The sequence below is a fragment of the Panulirus ornatus genome, chromosome 59 (assembly GCF_036320965.1).
Source record: "Panulirus ornatus isolate Po-2019 chromosome 59, ASM3632096v1, whole genome shotgun sequence".
In the NCBI taxonomy this organism is placed as follows: Eukaryota; Metazoa; Arthropoda; class Malacostraca; order Decapoda; family Palinuridae; genus Panulirus; species Panulirus ornatus.
This window is the reverse complement of record NC_092282.1, coordinates 10,465,637-10,491,486: the sequence shown is the minus strand read 5'-3', so window position 1 is coordinate 10,491,486 and position 25,850 is coordinate 10,465,637. Positions and strand designations below refer to the sequence as shown.

The 25,850-nt window shown below is 43.8% G+C and overlaps 1 protein-coding gene and 1 long non-coding RNA gene across 3 annotated transcripts in view; both read right to left on the bottom strand.

Moving 5' to 3' along the window:
* The window catches only part of LOC139767286 (uncharacterized), a 398,565-nt gene that overhangs the window by 333,940 nt on the left and 38,775 nt on the right, over positions 1-25,850 (bottom strand). The window lies entirely within an intron of this gene.
* LOC139767075 (uncharacterized) lies at positions 699-3,817 on the bottom strand. Its single transcript, XR_011716982.1, has 2 exons — positions 3,678-3,817; positions 699-926 (listed from the first exon to the last, which is right to left on the bottom strand). It is a non-coding gene; the product is annotated as an uncharacterized lncRNA (long non-coding RNA).

The window sequence follows — 25,850 nt, the reverse complement described above, 5'->3', positions numbered from 1 at the left end:
TCCGGAATGCACCGAGGACTGATGCCGGGATGCCAAGTACGTAGTGGCACGAGGGACGGTATTCAGTCACCAAGCAAATGACCCGCGTGGACGCTAGGCATTCACCTAGCTGACCAGTTCCTCCTACCTTCTGGTGACATTTCTTCGTCGGTATTCCTACGTACGTAGGTATGTAGGTAGTTTGGTAGATAGCCTCTTATCATCTCTAAGAGAAACACCATAAAACTCAGACCTAGACAGAAATGGTGACAGGAAGTGATTCTAAAAAAACAAAGCGAATCTGAATTAAAGACATTTATTTCCTAATCATCATAGATACACATATGTGCCATTAAGCTTTTAACATTTCAGATCATAATACCTCACTATAGACATTAGGTGCCTGAACCTTAAAACTAACGTTCTCAATCGAAACGTTCAGTATCAAAACGTTTCTTCGCATGACCTGTGCCATGACGGAATTATCCTCTCTCTCTTTTTCCCTCCAGTCTGATGGTACTTGGGGAGGCTGATAATGTTGGAGGGCAGGGTGTTGTACGAGTCTGCAAGGCTTGACTCGTCTTTCTGTCATCTTGTTGCACGTGCAGGCGCTCCCTCGCTCTGGTGGTGGTTGGTGGTGGTGGTTGGTGTCTTGCGTGCGTGCGCCACCGTTAGTGGTGGTAGTGGCCGTGGGGGTGGTAGACAGTGTGGTGGGTGTGATGACCACTTGGGTAGTAGGTGGTGTAGTGGGTGTGGTCGCCGTGGTGGGTGTGGGTGGAGTAAGGGCGGTACCGCCTCCTGCTGAAGTACCTGCTGGCGTCGGGCAGGGCCAAGGGGTCGGGTTGAGCCAAGGGGTCGGGTTGGGCCAGGGCGTCGGGCATGGCTAGCGGGCTGGGCAGGGCCAACGCCATTCCTAGTAGGGCGCACAGGGCCAGTACTACAAGTGTCTGCAACGAGAGAAAAGATGAAACTTAGATACGATACCTTCATTGCTCTACGTCAATACTGACCTCATCGACTGTTCCTAAGGGAGATGAAAAAAAAAGGTTATTTCAATTACGAGAGAACGGAAAAGATGGTGGAGAGGAGAGAAGAGAAGTTAAATTTACTGAATTCTAAGAGAAGTAGGAGTAACTTACGTGACCCTGGGAGCCAACACCGACGAGGCGGTGGGAGATAAATCCACGGGATGATCTCTCGAATGTTACACGAGCAGAGGAAAAGGTTTGGAGTGGTAAAGACTATAGGGGAGGGGGATGTGTGTGTGTGTGTGTGTGTGTGTGTGTGTGTGTGTGTGTGACGGCACTCGAGAATGCGGCGAGGCAGAGAAAGATCGGAGAAGAGTTAATACATCCCGTGGGGTCAACCCAGGTTAGGTTGATCGCTTGGACGTTGTGCCCACCAACTAGCGAGGGTCATTGTGGCCGGCATCGTCACAAACATCCACCAAATAGAAAGAAAAAACTAATAATACTAACGTCTTCAGTATCCAGGATAATTCGCAGAGCAAATAGACATTCTCACACTGCAGGGAGCAGCCTTTGAAGGTACTATACAACTTAGTACAACACACGTAAGACTATTCAAACCCAAGATACGGACCGAAAGACGATCGAGGGTACAAATAATCGGAAACGGAAACATCGGGTTGTGTTAAAACTCCTGACGAGTCCGCCAGCAAACCTGTATTAATCTTTCTTTTATTTTGTTTTTGTTTTCCTCGACTGGTCCTCTGCGACTCTGTAAACCTGCCCTGAACCGGATAACAAACCTGTTTATGGTTCTTTTCAGTTATCATATCTTCATTTTTTTTTCTCTCTTCTCCCTTCCTAACTGTATGCTTCTCTTTCATTGCGGAACATCCGAGATCTTACATTACTCTCAGGCTGGTACTGACCATCTCGTAACACGAAATAAGATTAACATCATTCTTACGCTGATAACTGTGGTTATCTATGCGTATATATACGCCGTGGAGATGCGTCAAGAATTATTTCCGAGACGTCGCCCATCATTGTCAACACCGCTGCCAGGGCGGATAAATTCCCAAAACAAAAAGACGTCTTACAAGTCGAGGAACAAAAAATAGAAGTCTTACGAGTCGGGGAACAAAAAGAAGAAGTCTTACGTGTCGGGGAACAAAAAGAAGAAGTCTTCCATGTCGGGGAAGACTAACAAAGTTACATGAATCTCGCCGTAATATAAACAAGTTACTGTACACGACGGTGAGTTGAATTCTCAAGGTCAGCTGAGCCCCCGCCCCACTGCCCTAGCCCCACCCCTCCCTACGTTTATATAGGCGGTTAGGTTACTAGGTCGGGAGTTTAGTTTAGCTCAGACTTGGTCAACTTAAAAACCTAACCTAACCTAACCTATCCTAACAGATTAACTACGAGAGGTAGGGGGTGGGGAGGGATAAACCTTGGAGACGAATCATCATGATGGGATTTTTGTAAAGTTCTTCCAGTGTTTTCCTCTGTTGCGCCCCACTCGTTCCTGAGTGGTTTTCGCAGCTCTCCCTCCACTGGCATCAGGGAGGAAATGAATGCTTGTTCACATCTAGCACGGGCCACCAAACGTGCGGACTAAAAGATACCTGGAACAATTGAAGATGTTCATGCCAGATCTTGTCGATCGGCGTTCATACCTTGACAGCTCGAGCATATAGCCTTAGTAACCCTCGCAGTTGACTGGGTTACACTATTCTCCCCCTAAAGAACCTAACCAGCGCTGGGAAGGAGGTGAGAGGAAAAGTGGTTCTCCTAAAATCTGGTTGGGGGTTCAAACCACACTCGTCAAGCAAGGACCACGCACTGATAATATCATACTACAATTAGTCAAACTGTGAAGGGTTCCAACGCACTCAGACGAAGTACGAGGCAAGTGAGATCCTCATAAACAAGGTCGCGTTGCGGTGGAAGGTACAAAAGAGTCCCAATATTTTTCTGCTCCTGTGTGGAGTGCAGCCGCATGGCTGCTGGAGCTCCATAAGAGGACTCTCTCTCTCGGACGCCATTTGGTAAACATGCGATTGTCCAAGCCATGATGGCTTGGACAATTATGATTACTTCTGATAAACCTGCAGTTTATCAGTTTATTTAGAAAACTACGCTACCTTTAAAGAAAAGAATAAATGCAAACGATAAATGCTTCCATACATCTCATAATGTCTCAGCCTTCTTTCTTTTCTTTCGTAGTTTGAATGGCATTACTGACTCTGGCCTTGTCGCTGAAAGATCAGATGTGAATCGGCCACAACATTGCACAAAAATGAAAAAAAATAGAGCGTACCTGGCATGTGTTAGATTGATTGTGTGTGTGTGTGTGTGTGTGTGTGTGTGTGTGTGTGTGTGTGTGTGTGTGTGCCTGCAAACATACGTGAGGGGTGAAGACACTGTACGCACGAGGATAAGAAACGGGACAAGGACTGCAACAGAACTTGCCACTTTTTCCCGTGATCCCGCACACAGTAATCACACACACGGTAATCACCTGCATTGTGCTGTAAATAACAAAACAGAGTCAAAAAGTCTAGTAAACATCTGCCCCCTTAGAAAAATAAAAGCATCACTTAAAATAAAAGAGTATATTACCTAGGCCACTACGACAAACAAACATTGTCCTCACTGATGACAACAAAGTGTTGGCGGTTGTGGCTGCGTGTAACAGTATTATATTCACGTCTACGGCACACTCACCGTCTGCATGGTGTTAGAGGAGAGATCTGGATGGCTGGACTGAGGGATCGCTCTGGTGTAGAAATGTACAGCGGCAGGCCGGCTACTTCGGTATATATATCCGCCCAGGCACCGTGGAGGGGGCAGGTGGGTGATGGGTGGGTAGGGGGCGAGACAGACTGGGGCTGGTGGGTATAGTAGAGAGTGGGGTAGGGTAGGGGAGATGTGTAGGTTCTGGAAGGTAATCGTATGTGTGGTGGGGGTGTGTGAGGAGGAGGGAGGGAGGAAGTAGTTGGGGATACAAGACGGAGCGACGGAAGGGGGAGGAGGTTGACAAAACTTAACATGGACAACCTTCAGGTAAAGAGACTTGTCTCTCTCTCTCTCGGGGGTGTGACTTAAGCTGAGGTGAATCAGGCTACTGACCCCTCCACGCCACGAAGATGTCCCATCTCCGTCAATTATATGTAAACGAAGGATGATAGACACTTTCCATAACAACATCTCGAAATCTCTTGACATTAGGATGGGTTTTTCCCCTTTAACTGCCAATCATATAACGACCAAACTGTAAGACGCATCCTGAATATATATATATATATATATATATATATATATATATATATATATAGATAGATAGATATAGATATATATATATATATATAGATATAGATATATATGAAATAGCCTAACTTCATTGCGTCAAGTGAAAAGTTTTCCTCAACGGTCGCCTAACTCAGGAGGGGATGACCCGTGCAGCGCCGACCCACGCCCTCCCTCCCTCCCATCCATCCCCAGTGGTACGCCAACCTACCCCCCACCCATACCAACCCCTCCCCAATTTCTTCTCTCCTCTGGGACCCATCACCATCACCTCCCCCCACTCAAGAACCACTAAGGCTCTACAATTAGCGTAGCTGGACACCTCTCAGGGATTCCCCGCGGTGGAAATTCTCGCTGGCCAAACACCAAAGCGAGATACTCTCTCTCTCTCTCTCTCTCTCTCTCTCTCTCTCTCTCTCTCTCTCTCTCTCTCTCTCTCTCTCTCTCTCTCTCTCGTAGGCAGCCGTCGACCAGAGAGGGTATATTACCCGTACTTCCCACCTGGGTATCTCTGTATGGCCTGGGTCTAGTTTCACTCCTTTGGCCCAGGTGGCTGTCTTTTTTCCTTCTTTGTCTCTTTGACCCTCCAACTCATGGACTGCAGGCTTTCAGTCCACTAATATACGTCCATCCATCTCACACATAACACACACACACACACACACAAAATCAAAAAACGGGAAGGGAGGATTTCCAGCCCCCCTACTTCCTTCCCTTTTAGTCGCCTTTCCACAGGGATAATATATATATATATATATATATATATATATATATATATATATATATATATATATATATATATATATATATATATATTTATATATTGGAAAGGATCACAATTTTGCGCGTGATCAAGATATTCCTATGAGTCCACGGAGAAAATGAAACACAAGTTCCCTAGTGCACTTTCGTGTAATAATCACATCATCAGGGGAGACACAAGAGAAATATAAGTCAGTTGATATACATCGAAGAGACGAAGCTAGGACGCCATTTGGTAAACATGTGATTGCCCAAAACATCATATATGTTGCAAAGGATCACAATTTTGCGCGTGATTAAGATATTCCTATGACTCCACGGGGAAAATGAACTCATGGGAATATATATATATATATATATATATATATATATATATATATATATATATGTATGTATGCATGTATGTATGTATGTATACTGACTGCTGAGAGTTGTAACTCGTGCTGGAATGAAACATGTAAATTTTGACTTGAAAAGGACCAGGACGTCGTAACGTGGACAGACATGTGAGCATCCTGTGCTGATATTAGAGTGACTGATCATTACTAAGTCCAGGACATGGGGTCTTCTACCACCAGAGTAGATCTGTGGTGGAACAATGTTTACCAACCAGCCCCCCCCCCCCCCCCAACCCTCGGGAGAGAGAGAGAGAGAGAGAGAGAGAGAGAGAGAGAGAGAGAGAGAGAGAGAGAGAGATCCAGCCGGCCTCTCTCTCTCTCTCTCTCTCTCTCTCTCTCTCTCTCTGGGGGGGGGGGTTCAAATTCCCTGGCACGTGTCAGAATCGTGTGTATGGGAGCGCTCAGGGGTGGATGAGCATGGCGTGTGACATGTGAACGTGAACAAAGCCATGAACAAAACCTTTCCTACCCGTCCACAGCACACCCACTCTTCCTACAGCTAAGCATGCCATGAGGACTAAGCTGTTTTACCATGGTAGTCACACCTTTCTACCGCCGCAAGCGTCATCATGACCTTTTTAACAGCTTATAATACCATCCCTCTCAAACTGCTTGAGCATGGAGGAGAATCTAAAACGTATATATTCTGTGGAAATTACTCTTGTCAGTAGCAGGCGTTTCATTTCAAAAAACGCTGAACGCGTTAAAACACATTTACGACGGCAATAACCATGTTCAAAATGCTCATATCAATTCGTATGGATTCGGGGCTACACCACAGCATTTACCCTCGTGTCAAACGACTACCTGCCTTCAGTCAAAGATGCCATAATGATAATAATAATAATAATAGTAATAATGATAATAATAATAATAATAATAATAATAATAATAATAAAAAAGAAATACGAAATCAACTCTTCACCCGCATCACTTCACTCCCTCAGTCAGACCACAGACGCTGGATGTACACACTTTCCTGTTTGATGCGTCTATCATTGCTCATCCCTGTTATGTCTGGCATATTAAGGGCGAGTTAGGTGGGGGAGATCATCTCTTACAAATGTTGTGTGAGACAAGGCGGCTTGATTTCTTCGATATTAAGTCGTTTTCTTTTCTTTTTTCTTACAGATCTAATCACCTAACTCAACCTGACCTAATCTAGCTTAAACGTCGACTTTCATTAAACCAACATTAACCACATAACGTTAATTAATTCTAAGTCTCCGTGGCGAATCGGTTAAGCGATGCAGTAACGGACCTCCCTCCCTGGCTCAAGCGCACAGGTTCGAATCCTGGGTGCGGCGATAATCAGCGCACAGTCACCACAGCCGTTCATCCTCCCGAAATCGTTCGGCGGTAAACTGGGTGCTCAGCCCGAAGCTAGAATTAATATGACTGGGATATAAACTCTCTTTTAATTATATTTCAACATCATTTTTCCTACTTCCCTTCGCCTTCTTGCAATCTATCTTCCTACACTAATATGATAAAAACTGGAAAGATATATAGATACGCAATACACCCCCCCCCCCCTTCCCCGGGATTTCCCCCTCCCCCCTTTTTTTTAGGCCTAAGTAGCTGAGGATGTTCTCCATCGTAGCAAGATCCAAGACCATCACAGCGCACAAACTACATAATCATGCCCTATTTACACACACACACACACACACACACACACACACACTCATTCGCTTACTGTCTTTTGAGCGATCATCCTATTATTCCTAATTATATGTATCATGAGGCGATTATAGGATTTGGGTTTTTCCCCCTTTTCATAAGTTTTTTATTATCCTTTTTTGCCACAGTTATAAATTCCTTCGTACCAATTCCTGAACCTTTTTTTTTTTTTTTTTTTTACTTGCGTAATGATGTTGTAGCAATAGTAACCTTGGGTAAACTAATAAACTCTATATTATACCCTGATATACTCTATTATCAGTGGGTGGAATTTAGCAACAAAAATGAAGGATTTTTTTTCTTTTTTTATATTCATGTATTATCTATCTATATATTTTTTTTTAAGTATATCTTCCTAAGTGCTGCTTCTCGTTTTCTGTGGTTGTGGTCTTTCGCATCCTGTTCAAGGTTAACGTGTGAACACTGACGCCTTACACACACACACATACACACACACGTGCTTCCCTGTTTCATTATACAACCAAGGGAATCCTGTCGTTTCGACAATGTACCACCAAGGAAATGACACACTGCTGTGGAATGAGAAGGTCCACTACGAAGATGAATTCCCGCCTACCCACTTGACAGCGGTACACATTGATGACTTTCCCCACTGTGACTCCTCATTATCAGTGGAACCACTTGCAGGTGGAGGCTGGTAACCCAGTATATACATATTATCTCGGAAAGCAAAAATGGGTATGTTTGAAGGAATAGTGGTTCCAACAATGTTGTATGGTTGCGAGGCGTGGGCTATGGATAGAGTTGTGCGCAGGAGGATGGATGTGCTGGAAATGAGATGTTTGAGGACAATGTGTGGTGTGAGGTGGTTTGATCGAGTAAGTAACGTAAGGGTAAGAGAGATGTGTGGAAATAAAAAGAGCGTGGTTGAGAGAGCAGAAGAGGGTGTTTTGAAATGGTTTGGGCACATGGAGAGAATGAGTGAGGAAAGATTGACCAAGAGGATATATGTGTCGGAGGTGGAGGGAACGAGGAGAAGTGGGAGACCAAATTGGAGGTGGAAAGATGGAGTGAAAAAGATATTGTGTGATCGGGGCCTGAACATGCAGGAGGGTGAAAGGAGGGCAAGGAATAGAGTGAATTGGATCGATGAGGTATACCGGGGTTGACCTGCTGTCAGTGGATTGAATCAGGGCATGTGAAGCGTCTGGGGTAAACCATGGAAAGCTGTGTAGGTATGTATATTTGCGTGTGTGGACGTATGTATATACATGTGTATGGGGGTGGGTTGGGCCATTTCTTTCGTCTGTTTCCTTGCGCTACCTCGCAAACGCGGGAGACAGCGGCAAAAAAAAAAAAAAAAATCCTCCAAGGCCCAGTCCTCTGTTCTTAGCGCTACCTCGCAAACGCGGGAAATGGCGAATAGTATGAAAAAAAAAAAAAAAAAAATATATATATATATATATATATTCCTAAGAGTCCAGGGAAAATGAAACACGACAGGTTCCCAAGTGCACTTTCGTATAATAATCACATCATCAGGGGAGAAATATCATTGAATCTTCTATTACTAAATACACATAGAATCATAATCTTAATATTAGTGATGGTCTATACAAATTAAATCTGACAACATAACAGACAGCGCCTGTAAAGACGAGAGAGAGAGAGAGAGAGAGAGAGAGAGAGAGAGAGAGAGAGAGAGAGAGAGAGAGAGAGAGAGAGAGAGAGAGAGTCGAAAACTAAAAGCGTCGATCACACACCGGCATCAGAAGTACTATCGCCTCGGGGAAGACGCCCCAACAAATTTTTCCCTCTTTTTTTCCCCCTAATTTCTTTATTCACCTCTAAATCACAAGCATTTTTGATTGGGCTTTGAAATCCCAACTACAACATATTTTCTCCTTAAATCCAATATCGGTTACAACACATTTTGTTCTCGAATAATCTAGTTCGGTTAGGTCAAGTCTGGAAGCGCAATGTTGACATTATCGTGCGCGCCGATAAGCAAAGAAAACCCACGTTGCGCACTGGTAATGTATATACCTTGAGCCAAACTGGATGGTTGATATCAAACCCGTGTGGCATAAGAATAAAAAAAAAAAAAAAAAGGTGGGCGAGAAATAGGAATAAAATGACACCTCACAAGAGCCACTCAGCGAAGGTAAATATACATATACATATAACCTAGCTGGAACCCCCACCCTCGCAAAATGATCCTTCCATAATCTGATTCGCCATCAGTTGGTGGGCAGATGTGGTTCTCTGAAGAACGACACTCCCTTTAAATGCTTGCTCCTGGAGTCCACTTCTTATAATCTTTATGAACCTTATGCATGATACGGGCTGGTATCATGATAACCATGCGCTTTTTTTAACGCTATAGCCTATGAACCACCATCATCATCTGTTTTCAGTAACATGGGGGTACACAAGAAGGTACCTTAAATTACGTTTTGCTCACCTGCCACACCTGGTAGACAGGAGTTGACAAAAAGAAAAATATTTGTATGTGCTGAAGAACGCGATGGTGACTTAGGAAATATAGTCTGAGACAACGAATTATTTCTCAAAAACTCGAAATCATGTTTTATCTAGATATGAGAGGTTTTAAAGGAGGTATATACGGTAGAAGACTATATATATATATATATATATATATATATATATATATATATATATATATATATATATATATATATATATATATTCATTTTATTAATTTATTTTGCTTTGTCGCTGTCTCCCGCGTTAGCGAGGTAGCGCAAGGAAACAGACGAAAGAATGGCCCACAACCCACCCACCCACACACACACACACACACACACACACACACACATATATATATTTCTACAACCAAATGTGTGAAGCCACGGTGTCACAACCGCTCACGATATCCAAAAACGTAAAGAATTCAGGGCTTTATATATCTACAACCCTAATGTGTAAAGCCATGGTTGCTACAAATAAGTCATGAAATCCTGAAACTTGGAGAATTCAGAGAGCAGTGGCTCGGCTTCATCAGTAAGTACTTCCTGAAGAGTCGTTTTTCTTTACAAATGTTGTGGTGTGAATTCCATTCACTCAAACCTGACCCATTTAATATCCAGAGCAAAATGGTACTTATGATACGGTGTTCCTACATGACTGCGTAGTTGCGTACGTCCCCATAACCAGTATTCTTGTGAGCCGAGAGTCGACGCCACAGGTGTGTGTGTGTGTGTGTGTGTGTGTGTGTGTGTGTGTGTAGTGTAGTGTACATGTGGAACTCCGACGTGCCACAGGCTATATAATCAATCTTCATTCGCACGAGCGAGAAAAAAAAAAAACGAAACTACATGGGAAAGGATGTGATAAGTATGGGCAACATATAGCAACCTAGCTTTGATATACAAAGCTACTTAAGTAATTAGGTGTTTCACAACCCTGGGGCTTTTAATACTAAGAAATTACCTGACGCTGAAGTGTTTGATTGAGTGAGGATTTAAACTACTGTCTCGGATGTAGGCCATTGCTCCAAATACTAAAATTTCCATTGTGCTTGGAGACCGTACGGGTCCATAGGCTTAGTGATGCGAAGGCTTGCGAACCTATAATAACTATGACAAAGGCGATTTCAGGAGCACTGGGAGATGAAATCAAACCCTTCAGCATGTCGGTATGATCCTTAATGTCCCGGCCTTGGAACAAGGGTCGTACCTAACTGTCATGTTCAAGGGTCGTACCTAACCGTCGTGTTCAAGGGTCGTACCTAACTGTCGTGTTCAAGGGTCGTAACTAACTGTCCTGTCAGGGGTCGTACCTAACTGTCCTGTTCAGGGATCGTACCTAACCGTCGTGTTAAGGGGTCGTACCTAACTGTCGTGTTCAGGGGTCGTCCCTAACTGTCGTGTTGAGGGGTCGTCCCTAACTGTCGTGTTCAGGGGTCGTACCATCGTCCAAAAAGGATGTGACCGTCCTATTCAAGGGGTCACCTCGAACAGACCCCGAGACGACTTATCAAGGTCATCTGTAGCGCGAGGAAGGCAAGACGCCGAGACGTGAATTCTGATTACGTCCGGCCTTGTGGGAGGAGGGTTGGCTCCAGGTGACAAGGCCCTAACTATCTCACTTTGCTTGCTGACACCAGGGAACGAGCTGTTATAGGAGCTGGAGGACTTCCATGAGGTTCACTGGAGAGTTCCCTGAGGGTTATGGCGGTGGTGGAAAGAGAGGAAAAGAAGAGAAGGGAATCAAATGACAGCAAGGCTGAAAAAAGTATAAAATGTGAACTGTGAATACAATAGTTTCTCTAATAACAAAGTTAAATAAGTAAAACTCTCATCCAGATGATACCGTACGCAGGAGCGGACTTGTTACAAACAAAACGGGTTCTGGATAAAGCGATCTCCCGTGGAATGATTTCTAAGGGGGGGGAAACAAAACTAACTCAAAGTCTTCTAAAAGATGAGATCACTTTTCATTGTACCTCTGGTCGCTTGATCACAAAACATTACAACTTGGACGGATACGTAAACTACGACTGGGACTACTACTCGCTCTCCTTTATCTCACTCAGGTTGGAGGATGGTCGTTAGGGCTCAGCGCTCATCAACTGCCAGGTGCTTGGATTATGGAATTTAGGCTTATGAGCCAAGCACTGAAGATTCTCAGGCTATTCTGCGCTCTTAATACAGATTGAAATATCCTATTTTCGAAAATCATTTCAATAACACACACACACACACACACACACACACACACACACATATATATATATATATATATATATATATATATATATATATATATATATATATATATGTATATATATATATATATTTTTTTTTTTGCTTTGTCGTTGTCTCCCGCGTTTGCGAGGTAGCGCAAGGAAACAGACGAAAGAAATGGCCCAACCCACCCCCATACACATGTATATACATACACGTCCACACACGCAAATATACATACCTACACAGCTTTCCATGGTTTACTCCAGACGCTTCACATGCCCTGATTCAATCCACTGACAGCACGTCAACCCCGGTATACCACATCGATCCAATTCACTCTATTCCTTGCCTCCTTTCACCCTCCTGCATGTTCAGGCCCCGATCACACAAAATCTTTTTCACTCCATCTTTCCACCTCCAATTTGGTCTCCCACTTCTCCTCGTTCCCTCCACCTCCGACACATATATCCTCTTAGTCAATCTTTCCTCACTCATTCTCTCCATGTGCCCAAACCATTTCAAAACACCCTCTTCTGCTCTCTCAACCACGCTCTTTTTATTTCCACACATCTCTCTTACCCTTACGTTACTTACTCGATCAAACCACCTCACACCACACATTGTCCTCAAACATCTCATTTCCAGTACATCCACCCTCCTGCGCACAACTCTATCCATAGCCCACGCCTCGCAACCATACAAAATTGTTGGAACCACTATTCCTTCAAACATACCCATTTTTGCTTTCCGAGATAATGTTCTCGACATTATCTTCTTCAAGGCTCCCGGGATTTTCGCCCCCTCCCCCACCCTATGATCCACTTCCGCTTCCATGGTTCCATCCGCTGCCAGATCCACTCCCAGATATCTAAAACACTTTACTTCCTCCAGTTTTTCTCCATTCAAACTTACCTCCCAATTGACTTGACCCTCAACCCTACTGTACCTAATAACCTTGCTCTTATTCACATTTACTCTTAACTTTCTTCTTTCACACACTTTACCAAACTCAGTCACCAGCTTCTGCAGTTTCTCACATGAATCAGCCACCAGCTATATATATATATATATATATATATATATATATATATATATATATATATATATATATATATATATAGATAGATAGATAGATAGATAGATAGATAGATAGATAGATAGATAGAAAGATAGATATAGATGTATAGATATATCAACTGTCAGGGGGGTATAAAGGATAAAATCAATTTAGGCCATCATGTCAAGTCATTTCCAGCAACTGCAAAACCTAAGGCCCCACAAACTCTCATTAAGTATAATGGTCCTTCTACCTAGGAGGTGACTCAACCATATCACTCCATAATGTGATTCCCGAATCACATGAGCACAAAAATCAACGCGGCGTTCCATCCACTTCTTACTAAACATCGTTGTGTGAAAATCCTGCTCTCATAATATCGTTCTTCATCTAGAATAATCTGTCTCAAAGTTGAGCCAGGGGAGATTAATACACAAGTGTGCTAAAGGAGGTTTTTGAAACCCTGATTTTCGTTGCGGGTCGTTGCGAACGTATTCAGTGAAAGATTCTAGCAATCGTCTCTTCCTTCTTTCTTTCTTTTTTTTCTAGTGTTATCAGCGAAAAGGAATGTGTTGAAGACTCCTCCACCACCTCTCCCAACACATGTAACTGCTACAGTTGATCTTGTACTGCTGCTTTATCTTACAGTTGTCAAGACATTCCAATCTATTAGTAGTAGTACTAGTAGTGGTCTAATCTCAAGACTCTATCAGACGAATCCGAACTTCATTCATTTTTAAGGATATATATACATATATATATATATATATATATATATATATATATATATATATATATATATATATATATATAGTGCTGTTCTTGGTAACCCAGTTCAGTCAAACCGATTATTATCTTCAAACGAACATGAAAAAAAGAAAGATACATTTTCATCTCTTTTTCTGTTGATTTTATGGAACAAAAAAAAAAAAAATAGTAAAAAATCTAGTAAAAAAGAAATTATTTATTCATTTCGAAGGGCATTGTTTTTTCTACATCTATATGTCTCGGATTGATTTTTTTGTTCGGTAATTCATTGCTACACACTGTATATAGACAACATCTTCTATTTGATCAATACGCCTTATATTTGGGTCATACACAGTGTACGTGTGCTGTGGTCTTCTACTACCCAACACTTGGAGATGATCAAGACTTTGCTGTTGGTGGAGCCTTAATGACCCAGAGAGTTGATAGGCTTGTAGCCCAGATAACCTACAAACCAGCATACGCAATCGTATACATCAAAACAGGCGTGTGCGCAGCGCAGTCCATATCGGCAATTTTATGTATACAACTATTTATTCTAAAAAAAAAAAATTACATGTGTAATCTGTTTTAGCCAATGTGCGAAACTCTGTAGCACTTGACTTCCATTGTTTTCACTGGGAAAATATTTACCGATAACCGATACACCTCACGTTACATTTGTTTGATGTTTTTATACCCACGAAACGCCTCAGCCTTCAGCTTAACTCCCGTGTCTCAGGCTCAACCACCGAGTAGTGTGTGGATGGGAAGCTCAAGGCCGGGGGCACAGCTTGGAATGCCACGAATAACCAGAAAATCAAGTTTTTGTACGAGAGGCGACGACGGTTTTATATATATTTCCGTGTCGGGTTATAGTCTCTCTCTCTCTCTCTCTCTCTCTCTCTCTTGCTATAATTGCTGCACACACACACACACAGATATATATAATATATATATATATATATATATATATATATATATATATATATATATATATATATATATATATATATTATTTTATTTTTTTATTATACTTTGTCGCTGTCTCCCGCGTTTGCGAGGTAGCGCAAGGAAACAGACGAAAGAAATGGCCCAACCCACCCCCATACACATGCCTTGATTCAATCCACTGACAGCACGTCAACCCCAGTATACCACATCGCTCCAATTCACTCTATTCCTTGCCCTCCTTTCACCCTCCTGCATGTTCAGGCCCCGATCACACAAAATCTTTTTCACTCCATCTTTCCACCTCCAATTTGGTCTCCCTCTTCTCCTCGTTCCCTCCACCTCCGACACATATATCCTCTTGGTCAATCTTTCCTCACTCATTCTCTCCATGTGCCCAAACCACTTCAAAACACCCTCTTCTGCTCTCTCAACCACGCTCTTTTTATTTCCACACATCTCTCTTACCCTTACGTTACTCACTCGATCAAACCACCTCACACCACACATTGTCCTCAAACATCTCATTTCCAGCACATCCATCCTCCTGCGCACTACTCTATCCATAGCCCACGCCTCGCAACCATACAACATTGTTGGAACCACTATTCCTTCAAACATACCCATTTTTGCTTTCCGAGATAATGTTCTCGACTTCCACACATTCTTCAAGGCCCCCAGAATTTTCGCCCCCTCCCCCACCCTATATATATATATATATATATATATATATATATATATATATATATATATATATATATATATACATATATATACCGAACTGACTAACATACTGACTTGTTAACTGACTGACTGACGTACTAGCTAGCTAACTGACTGTAACTAAGAGCAGCAGCAGCCAGCAGCAGCAGCAAGCAGTCATCAGCAGCAGTTATAATGGTTGAAGAGGCCGCAAAGCCTGAACTAGGCTAGCTTAACTGGCCTGTCCTAACTAATCTAACTAACCTGCACTAGGCTATCTTAACTAACCTGACCTAACTAATCTAGCTAGCATCATTTAATCAACACTAACCAAGCTAGCACCACAAACCACTAAGCTCTAGCATCGCTTAGCTAACCTGGCTCGACCTAGCCAGCACAGTAGTTAATATAGCAATACCTAACCTAACCTAGCCAGCACAACAGTTAATAGAGCAATAACTGACCTAACCTAACCTAGCCAGCACAGTAGTTACCATAGCGATACCTAACCTAGCCAACAGCAGTAGTTAATATAGCAATACCTAACCTAACCTAGCCAGCACAACAGTTAATAGAGCAATAACTGACCTAACCTAACCTAGCCAGCAGCAGTAGTTACCATAGCGATACCTAACCTAGCCAACAGTAGTAGTTAATATAGCAATACCTAACCTAACCTAGCCAACACAGTAGTTAATATAGCAATACCTAACCTAACCTAGCCAACACAGTAGTTAATATAGCGATACCTAACCTAACCTAGCCTACACAGTTGTTGATATAGCGATACCTAACCTAACGTAGCCAACACAGTAGTTAATACAGCGATACCTAAACTAGCCAACACAGTAGTTAATATAGCGATACCTAAGTTAGCTAACAGCAGTAGTTAATATAGCGATACCTAACCAAACCTAGCCAACAGCAGTAATCAACATAGCGATACCTAACCTAGCCAACAGCAGTAATCAACATAGCGATACCTGACGTAGCATTTCTCTCGGCCAGTGTCAGCTCATTACCCCATGTTCTTAGTACAAACGACAAAGACGTAGTAATACGTTCCGTCATAAACCATGAGTCGGAGAATTTAAGCACTGAAACTGTTGTGTAATAAATGTCTTTTGATCTATCAAAGAAAAAGGAGTACGTGAAGTGAAATGGTATGTCATCAACAAAATACCCAGAGCCAAGTTCCTTCGTGGCCTTCAGAAAGAGTGGAAAAGTACTTGAAGAATTGACCTGACGTGACCTGACCTCCTGACTGGGAATCCAGAAAAAGGTTTTCCTTCCCCATCCAACACCCGTGCGTCACCAGACATGTGAGAACAACCCAGGTCACAACTTTAACTACTGCAGAGAATTACCACTGAAATGATTATACTCTATACAAGTGAAGTCGAGAATTACCACAAATGATTAACTCTATATAAAATATATAAAGTCGAGAATTACCCCTGAAATGATTAACTCTATACAAATATATAAAGTTGAGAATTACCCCTGAAATGATTAACTCTATACAATCATATAGAGTGAAGTCGATAATTACCCCTGAAATGATTATCTATATACAAATACATAGAGTGACGTCGAGAATTACCCCTGAAATGATCAACTCTATGCAAATATATAGAGTGAAGTCGAGAATCACCACTGAAATGATTGACTCTATACAAATACATAGTGACGTCGTTTCTAAAGGACTTAATTACTTCATAGGCAACTTCCTAATCGATAGTGAGGCTGCTGCCTCTTGTAAGACAAAGTAAATCATTGAGTACCGGATCAGTAAGAACATTATGTATGTTTCATATAACTAGTTTTTCAGGGCCTCGTCTGCGTCCCACAAAAATGACCCCCCCCCCCAATTCCTATAACGTGTACACGGGATTTTGTATAAGTATCCACCGAGTACACGGAAGAATTATTCTAATTTTCTGAATTAAGATTCTTGAAAGCAATTTCAAGACCAAGAGCAAAGGGCAGGGCTTTATTTTTTTTCTTTTTGTCAGTAGGGCAACACAGAGACGTAGAGTTCCTCAGTTCCGTCTTACATAAAGGCTCTTTCTCGAATTTCCAGGATCCCAGGCACCTTCCATGAAAGCCATAGGACACATCAGGTTTCAACGGGTCTCACGGATTTCCCTATTTCATCAACCTTGAATTCACAAAGCTTACGCAGATATTCAATGAACTGTAAATACTTGACTCTATTGTCATGAGCTTGATATATATATATATATATATATATATATATATATATATATATATATATATATATATATATATATATATATATATATATTCTTTCTTTCATACCATAGGCCATTTCCCGCGTTAGCGAGGTAGCGTTAAGAACAGAGGACTGAGCCATTGAGGGAATATCCTCACCTGGCCACCTTCTCTGTTCCTTCTTTTGGAAAATTAAGGAAAACGAAAGGAGAGGATTTCCAGCCCCCTGCTCCCTCCCCTTTTAGTCTCCTTCTACGATATGCAGGGAATACGTGGGAAGTATTCTTTCTCCCCTATTATTTCTTTTCATCATACTCAACCTCAGTCTCCCGCGTCAGCGAGGAAGCGCAAGGAAGCATACGAGGAATGGCCCAACCCATCCACATACACATGTACAAAAATATAAACGTCCACACACGCATATACATACATATACATTTCAACGTATACACACATATACATACATGGACATATACATATATACACATGTACATATCCATACTTGCTGCCTTCATCCATTCCCTTCGCCATCCCGCCACACACGAAATAGCAGCGCCAGGAACAGACAAAAAAGGGCACATTCGCTCACACTCAGTCTCTAGCTGTCATGTGTAATGCACCGAAACCACAGCTCCAGAATCAGCCACCAGCGCTGTATCATCAGCAAACAACAAATGACCACTACCCAAGCCCTCTCATCCACAACAGACTGCATACTTGCCCCTCTCTCCAAAACTCGCATTCACCTCCCTAACAACCCCATCCATAAACAAATTAAACAACCATGGAGACATCATGCACCCCTGCCGCAAACCGACATTCACTGGGAACCATTCACTTTCCTCTCTTCCTACTCGTACATATGCTTTACATCCTTGGTGAAAACTTTTTACTGATTCTAGTAACTTGCCTCCCACACCATATACTCTTAATACCTTCCAAAGAGTATCTCTATCAACTCTATCATATGCCTTCTCCAGATCCATAAATGCTACATACAAATCCATCAAATTTTTCTAAGTATTTCTCACATACATTCTTCAAAGCAAACACAAATCGTCCAAACACCTCTCTCTTCTCTTTCACTAATAATCTTACTTCTTCATCTCACCATTTACGACCATTTCTAATCTGCTCATATCCCACCTCTTTCATGCCATATGCATCTTTTGCGCAAGCGATCACTGTTTCCCTAAATACATCCCATTCCGCCCCCACTCCCCATACGACACTTGCTCTCACCTTTTGCCATTCTACACTATATATATATATATATATATATATATATATATATATATATATATATATATATATATATATATATATATATATATATAAAATGCTGAATCTGTTATTCTGTGCAGGAATTACATCAAGCACAGTTCCTTCAGTGTATGGCTAAACATTGAAAACTTATGTTTGTTTTCCCCCCATAATGACTGAGTTTCCCCGACCAAATGCTGGCTAGAAACTGGGCACGGTGTGTCTTTTGCCGCTCCTCAACGAGTGCTGTTTACAGACGATAACGGTTTCAGTAGACAGAGAGCTACGACATGTGTGCTCACATGTTTACTTTTGTCATCAAGGTTGCCAGAAGTGTGCTGAGTTAGTAGCATAGTCTCATACTTCATGCTCTGCCCAAGCAAGGGTAAGGGAAGGAGCGGGACGTCCCTTTGGACCATCTCCTCGGGACTGGGAGGCAAGGTTCCCCTAGGGAACGTCTCTGGTCCGGGAGGGAAAATTCCCCTGGGACACCTACGGATTTGGGTGGGGCGGGGGAATATCATTCCCCCTTGGGCACTCTTCTTGGTCATGTCAGACATTCTGCATGTCAATTCATCTAGTAGCTTGCCCAAGTCTTGTATTCCCTGGAGACGTGCGGAATACACAAAGGCTCTGGATCTGCATGTTCCATATTCCTTGCGGCGACCCGCATCTCATATGATTCATGAACCCACAAACGCGGAGGGAACAGAAAACCTCAGCATACTGTGCGACAAGAACGAACCTTCGAAAGATGGGGATCCCACGACAGTAGAAATCCCTTCCTGTCGAAGATAAATAGGTCTCCCTGGTTTGTTTACACACACGCACACACACACACACACACACACACACACACACACACACACACACACAGCAACAAGTAACGCTCGGTTACGTTATATCATCATTAATGATCGGAAAAGGAGGACACTCTAGTCACGGATATTTTCCCTACAAATATGTCCATAACTTGCCGTGCTCCTGCGTGGAGTGCAGCCTTGAAAGCTGCCTCAACAATCCAATGATGAGGAGACCGAGGTGTGTCTAACAGTGACTGAGAGAGAGAGAGAGAGAGAGAGAGAGAGAGAGAGAGAGAGAGAGAGAGAGAGAGAGAGAGAGAGAGAACGTTTGTAGTTCGATACATCACATACATTCTTGACTCCGCGCTGCCCACAGCGCATCAACGTCCAGTAAGCAACGCACATTCCTCGCCCGTCTGCTGCTGCTGCCGGTAGCAGCGGCGGACGGGCGTTCGCACTGAGGGAGTTCAGTCTCATCTCCATACAGGCAGCCAGCACGCGCTATGCATCATTCATGCTGCTCAGGAAGTGCGCCGTGCATATCTGGGGGGTGGGGGAAACAGAGAAAGAGAGAGAGGTGGGGAAGGAGACCTGTACTGTCTAGTGAAGAATGATCCATACTTTATGCATGGCGAGTAAAGGAGAAGCATGAAGTTATCATTCGTTTTCCTTAACTCGTTCAATCGAAGTCTGCATTCGATCTTTTTTATCTATTTATTTCATTTATTTATCTATTTTTTTTTTCTCTTTTGACATTGATTTTACATTGTTCCGTCGATTTACCTGTCAAAAGCCAACAGGAACCATCAGACGCCGACGTATTGTCCATTCAGCGCTGCTCTTCTGCAGTGAGCGCTGCTATGTACCGACCCTTGTTAACAAAAGTGCGAAAACTGTCGATGGTATTCCTATGAGTCCACGGGGAAATGAAACACGGAAAGTTCCCAAGTGCACTTTTCTGTAATAATCACATCATCAGGGGAGATACAAGAAAGAAACATAAGTTGTAAATCAATTGAATGATATATTTCTTTCTTGTATCTCCCCTGATGATGTGATCATTACACGAAAGTGCACTTGGGAACTTGTCGCGTTTCATTTCCCCGTGGACTCACAGGAATATATATATATATATATATATATATATATATATATATATATATATATATATATATATATATATATATATATATATATATATAAGGGCGAAATACACAGGAATGGAGAAGCCTCTTGTTGTTCAATGAGCTATACTTGTTCACGTTTTCTATATTTAAACCCATTAACGTCAGAATGTTTCCAAGTCGACTCTCCCCACTAGGCTTTCCCATATATCTATATAAAAAAAAAAAGAAATCCGTTCCCGCTTCAATCAGGCTTTTCCATCCTATAGTCCATCGCGTTTCACTATCCCGAAAAAGACAAAAATGCTTGGCGTATTCGCATTACTTTTTCATACTCCCTTAATGCGATGATAAGATCGTTTACGTAACATTGGTAAGGTTCTCCTCCACCACACACCTTCGTTGTGTTTCAAGTCCCGCTAGCAACAGTCCTCCACCACACAACTTCGTTGTGTTTCAAGTCCCGCTAGCAACAGGTCAACGGCCAGGCCAACATGCCCAAGATCGCACCGTCACGTTCTTTTAAGGATCGTACCGTCATGCTGACTTGATCGTAACGTCGTCGTGCTCAAAGCAAGCACTGTACCGTAGGTGCTCAAGGATCGCACCGTCGTCCTCCAAGGATCGTCCCATTGTCCTCCAAGGATCGTACCGTTGTCCTCCAAGGATCGTACCGTTGTCCTCCAAGGGTGGTACCGTCGTTCTCCAAGGGTCGTACCGTTGTCTTCCAAGGATCGTACCGTTGTCCTCCAAGGATCGTACCGTTGTCCTCCAAGGATCGTACCGTTGTCCTCCAAGGGTGGTACCGTCGTTCTCCAAGGGTCGTACCGTTGTCTTCCAAGGATCGTACCATTGTCCTCCAAGGATCGTACCGTCGTCCTCCAAGGATCGTACCGTTGTCCTCCAAGGATCGTACCGTCGTCCTCCAAGGATCGTACCGTTGTCCTCCAAGGATCGTACCGTCGTCCTCTAAGGATCGTAACGTCGTCCTCCAAGGATCGTAACGTCGTCCTCCAAGGATCGTACCGTCGTCCTCCAAGGATCGTAACGTCGTCCTCCAAGGATCGTTCCGTTGTCCTCCAAGGATCGTACCGTCGTCCTCCAAGGATCGTACCGTCGTCCCCCAAGGATTGAACCATCGTCCTCCAAGGATCGTACCGTCGTCCCCCAGGGATTGAACCGTCGTCCTCCAAGGATCGTACCGTTGTCCTCCAAGGGTCGTACCGTCGTCCTCCAAGGATCGTACCGTCGTCCCCCAAGGATTGAACCATCGTCCTCCACGGATCGTACCGTCGTCCCCCAAGGATCGTACCGTCGTCCCCCAAGGATCGTACCGTCGTCCCTCAAGGATCGTACCGTCGTCCCTCAAGGATCGTACCGTCGTCCCTCAAGGATAGTACCGTCTCGTGCCAAAGGATATCAGCAACGACGTCATCATTAGAAAACGCAGAAGCAGTCCCCGGGAAATCCCGGGAGAGTAACAGTATGCAGGGCCCGTGGTGAGGGTGTTCCCTCGCGCTGGCTTCCACACCACATCTTGCCTAGCAGGAACCTTTGATCCCCCCCCACCCAAACCTAAACTAAGGCTTTACGCAGCCATAATTATTACCTTCGCTCTCCCGTCTTAACGTCAACGGTTCGCTATGCCAACAGATCAGGCCTACTGGCTGCTTCAGTGTTGCCTTACAAAAAAAAAGAAAAAAAATATATGGGGATGAACCAGACAGCAGAACGAGTTCTGTCCCTCTTCTTTTTTTGTGTGTGGTGTCTATACCCGCCATACCTGATCCTCTCCTACTATGGTCTGGACCCCCGGTGCACACCCTAACCTTCCCAGTCCCCGAGGACCCACCTATTCTCTTCCCCCCCCACCCCAACCCCTCCCTGGGAGAGAGACCCTCCCAGCCACTAAGGAACTGGGTGTATATAAACCCCGTCCTCGGGCCCTGCAACCACACAGATAGTCACACATCTTCGCCTGGGGTTCCTCGTCATCCCACTCCTTCTTCGACATGAGAGTCGTAAGTCCCCATTCTTATATGTGTATACATTTTTTATTTACATACATGTATATAGTGAACATCATCCCATTCTTATATATATATGATATACGAACATAGTGCATAGAAACGCGCACCTTCATAGAACATGCAAACCTCCAACAGCTAGGATATATATATATATATATATATCTTATTTATTTATTTTATACGTATATGTATATAGTGAATAGTATCCTGCACTGCGTAAGTACGGTGTAAGGTTAACCCTCGGGTGACCATAGTCTACGTGTGTAGACTGTTCTATGTTTCTACTGGTGTCTGTAGTAGATATGTGTGGGTGTGTGTCATCATCGGTCTACAGGGCACGTATAAGCCTCTACGTGTCCTGAACAGCTTCGCGAGCCACAAGGGATGATCCAGGATGGCCTGTGTAGGATATGTTCCTCTAAGGCGGACACACATGTACCAACTGAGCGTCGAGAGATGACCAGAAAAAAAAATATATATATACACCAGTGCCCCCCCCCCCCCCCCCCCCCCCTCTGGCAAGACATACTATGCACTGGAGAGAGTTGGTCTGTGAAAGGTCTCATGGAGTGAAGACTAATATTCTATTACTCTAAGAGCTGTGATATGAAGAAATATAATATGAGAAATTCTTTCTTTCTTTCTTTCTTTCTATTTAGCAAAACGTATAACATTAGCGAACGGTGTGCATTGTCGTGACAAAGACATTTATGCAACCACTCTCTCAAAACCATGCTTTGTATGGGACCCATGTATGTGTAGAAAGGATGATAACAACTTCGTCTTGAGCGTTCTTCGTATATCTGGAACCCTGGTTCTGAAGGCATCGAATCCTACAAAACAGGTTGATTCAAGCAGCGGTCACTGAACGAACATCTTCCTGGCTATACTTTTTTCTCTCCTCCGCGTAAGGCAATTGGAATTCTCGCTTCATCCAAGAAGTAACATAAGTTTGCCAAGTCTTGCGTCTCTGGTGCTGAGAGATGCATTTAACATTCCTGTCCGCCCTGGGTACTGCGGCCAGGGAGGTGGGTGGGTGGGAGAGGATAGCGCGAGGTGAGGAACTTAAAAGGAAGGTGTGTGGTGCCCCTGAGCGTGCCGTGCCGTGCCGTGCCGTGCCCTGCCGACAGGGGCCCGGAGGTGACGAATCTGCTAGCCCATCGTGAATTAGGGATGCATACATTCCCACCAGTTTAGAGGAAAATAGGCGTTCCTTAGAATAAACATCGGCACAGCACTGAGGACATTTCTTTGATGAGCTTGACTCAGACAATATCATAGACAAGGTTGTGGGGGAGGGTGGGGGGTTATAGGGTCGAGTTTCCTTGGTTCTGACTACCTTACATCAACCTTACTGCTACAGCTTGTCTCTAGGAGTCTTCCGGATTCCACGTTTAGCTTTGCTTTTAATTCCCACTGTGGTGAAAGCCACTGTGATTCACTCAAAACGAAACGTCGGAAACTGACCGAAAGCTGAGGGGAAAGCCAGCCCAGCGAAACTTGAGGAAACGTACATTGAACGAAACTGACCGAAACGTGAACTGACCGAAACTAAGAAAACCCAAGCATAATGAAGCTAACGAAACTAAAGCCGAGTGTAATGAAACGGAAACTGAGTGGTATGAACGAAAAGGGGAAAGTCTAATCGAAACTACAGCGGAACTCAAAATGACCCAAAACTAAAGAAACGTTAACGAAACGCGAACTAGCGAAATGAGGATCTACTGAAATTAAGGACAGTGAAGAAACCTGACGAAAACGGAAACGAGTGAAACAAAACAAATAAAAAACAAAAGAAACACAAAACTTGACGAATTTACCAATTTTTCTAATTTTGTATCTGTTTAATGATGAGTTTCAGTTCTTCTGAAATAAAATTGCCTCAATAATTTTCAGGATGTGGAAAAAAAGACTTCATATTTCAGCTTCTTACAAACTCGGCTCTTATCTAAAGCGGTAACACTGCAACACGATCAGTACGAATATTGCTTTCATTAATGAATGATTGTAAGTGCCACACAACATTCTCTCTCTCTCTCTCTCTCTCTCTCTCTCTCTCTCTCTCTCTCTCTCTCTGGTAGGCAGCCACCGACTAGGGGGGGGGGGATGTTTCCCGGCACTACCCCGCCCTGGGCATCGGTAGTGCCCATATGGAAGGCCGCGTAACGAGCCCAAGCACTTCGGTGGCTGTCAAGTTTCACATCCTTTTGGCCCGGGTTGCCATCCGTTCTTCTTCTTCCGTTTCCGCCTCGCTCACGCGGGGTGGGGGGGGGGGGGGGGGGGGCGCTGCTAGTGCTACTGGCTGGCTACTCAAAGTCCACAAACATGCAAATCTCTCCAAGTCATCACACGAAACAGAACGACGGGGTCGTAACTCGCACGACGCATGCGTCGTCCTTCGTCTTAAGGTGTTTTCTTTTTTTTCTCCCCCCTGCGGTGAGCGCTATGCACTAGCCCTACCTACCAACCTAACAAAAAAAAAAAAAAAACAACTCCGTTAAGTACTCGTGTGTACGTGGTCTCCCGCTCTGTCCTTCCATCATACCATCTTTATTTTTTGTAATCCAATTTTCCTCTCATGCCTTTCCCTCCCACAGACACACACACAGAGGGTGTTCACCGCATTATCTCTCCCTTTCCAGACAGCGGCGATCCTGGCCCTGATGAGCCTGCTGGCCTTGGCCCTGGCCCTGCCCAGCCCCTTGGCCCTCCCTGACCCTGAAGCCTCGGCTCTCCCCAGCTACTGGTACGGCGGCCACTACCACCACCACCACCGCCCCCGCCCCATCACCACTCACGTCCATCACGGCGACCACACCCACTACACCACCTACTTCCCGCACGGTGGCCACACCCACTACACAGACTACCACGGCTACCACGATTACCATTAAGGTTGGCCTCACCCTCAACGCTACCGTGACTGTCGCCATTAATAACATCCACCCCGCACCCCCAATCTCACCTAAAGACCTATTTGTCCCCAGTGGGCCACCACCCCCTGTGATGGCCACTATCAACCAGCAATTAACCTGGAGGTCTTGAGATCATGGCTCTGACTACGACTGTAATGATTCATTTACTTGATCGAATAAACTTTTATAAAGTACACATCATGAGGTATCATTTAAATCCTTTGTGTGTGTGTGTGTGTGTGTGTGTG